Below are 2243 nucleotides of genomic sequence, written 5' to 3' on the forward strand. Positions count from 1 at the left end.
GAAACCTCAGATGCAAGAAGAAGAAAAGGCTTTTAGACAAATAACACATGAATGCACAGCTGTTTGGCAAGATTAAAAGCGAGTACCCCTCAAAAGTGAGCATGTTTGATTAAAATCATATGAACAAAGTGCTCAACAGAAACCTAATATTGTGCAGTCACAGTGTTCATTTTTAAACTATCTTATATCCTGTGTTTGAAGGTTTATTTGGCGAAATAGCCAAATAAGCTCATACGTGGGTAGGGCGTATTAAAAAAAAAAAAACTTTTGTGACATATAACCTGTGAAAAGATGGTTGAGGTAAAATATCTCGGATGAGAAACCTTTTCCTATAATTGCTGCTCTGAGGAGGGTGGGCGGGGGCGTGGAAGCCATGTGAAATGATACTTGGTCTCCTGTAGATCTAGGCAGAACTTTATATTAGCTTTTGCTGATTTAAAAAAAGTATATTCTGCCTTAACATTTCTTTTTGATTTGTTTTCTATTCTTTAATAAATCTTGTTTTCTTACAACTTCTGTGGCTTTAGACTTTTATCTGAGGGCATTTTGTGACTTTATATCTTCCAAGAACAGAAGTCTACATATCTGGATATGGGCTACGATATCCACCATTAGTCTCCTCATGAGAAAGCAGTAGCTTGCACTCATTTGCACATGAAGTTGATTTAAATTAAACATTTTCCACAGCACCATTGGTATTCACACTTCGTTTTAGCAGCGTGCTCATATGTAGACTAGTTGTATTGTGTGGACCTGGCCCTAGGTAAGGAAGTCCTAGTTAGGGTTTCAGTATCTCCAAGTCCCTAGGAAACAGGCCTGCACTAATGGAATGAGGTGTGTTTGGTAGGGATAAAAATCTTGAGAGTTCTGGAGATAGTTGCTCTATTATTTTTTTGTGAACCACCCAGAGATTGCCACCTCTTAATATGCTGATACTGCAATTGATTTGGACTGTTTGTTTAGAGTAAAGGAGCCGTGGTGGCTTAGTGGTTAAGACGCTGAACTGCAGACTGGAAGGTCGGCAGGTCAGCAGTTCGAGACCCGAGTGCTGCGTGACGGAGTGAGCTCCCGTCTTCAGTCCCAGCTCCTGCCAACCTAGCAGTTCGAAAGCAAGAAATTGCAAGTAGATAAATAGGTACCGCCTCGGCGGGAAAGGTAACAGCGTTCCGTGCACCTCGGTGTTCAGTCATGCCGGCCACATGACCACGGAAGCGTCTTCGGACAGCGCTGGCTCTTCGGCTTAGAAACGGGGATGAGCACCGCACCCTAGAGTCGGACACGACTGGTTGGGGACACCTTTACCTTTTTTATAGTAATGGCCATAGCTAACTAGCTAAGATAATATTAAAATACCTGTTTCCTCTTCAGATAAAACATGCTTAGAACATAACTTTGGGGTGCTTTTTGATAAAGCACTTGAGAATGTTTCTTGTTATGCCCCATCGTCATTTACTAAAAAAATGGCTGCTGTTCTGGTTCCCCAAATGGCATACCAAATTCCGCATTCATGCCACTAATTATAACCATAATGATATTACAGTATATATTCCTTTGTCCAGAGCAGCTGATTTCTCTTGACTTTCAGAAACGTGAAGGCAAGTACTGAACAGCAGAAAGATTCTAAATGGGCAAATATTTTAGAAGGCGATAGCGTCCAGCCACAGCAATACTTAATATTCCCAGCCAGTGTCATGGGTTAAAATTAGAACTTGGCTGGCATTAGATTTTACGTTGTCATAGCTGGTGTGAAGGTCGTAAATGGCTTTAGCAAACCAGTCACAATTCATGACCGATTTCTGTCAGACAGAAATCCATGAGCCGCAGAAAAACAGCCAATGATTTCGGTAAGTCATTATAAATTGCTTCTGTTCATGTCTGGAGGCGAATGCATTGGCACGGGGTTGGCTGGCCTGTGGCCTGAGCTGGATGTTGCATTCCAGCTGAACATGGGATCATGCTTTTCAAATGGCTGGCAGTTCATGATCAGTATTTCATTGCATAGCTGTCAGGCTCTGTCCAAGCCACAAAAATCATCTTTCTTGCTGGTTGAATGCAGAGGCCTGCAAAGGTGGCCTTACTAACTGTTCCAGGTTGTGGGATTTCTTAATAGGTTCCCTCTTTTTTGCTGTAGAAGTTTCGTTGGAAGTCAGTTAAAGTTACAGGATCTAAGACGCTTGATAATCTCTCCAGGTTTCCCACCCTTATATACATGACGCTCCCGTATGGAATAGTGAGGCGGAAAA

The sequence above is a fragment of the Heloderma suspectum genome, chromosome 4 (genome assembly GCF_057233095.1).
Source record: "Heloderma suspectum isolate Gila_16-S chromosome 4, 16-S_ref, whole genome shotgun sequence".
In the NCBI taxonomy this organism is placed as follows: domain Eukaryota; kingdom Metazoa; phylum Chordata; class Lepidosauria; order Squamata; family Helodermatidae; genus Heloderma; species Heloderma suspectum.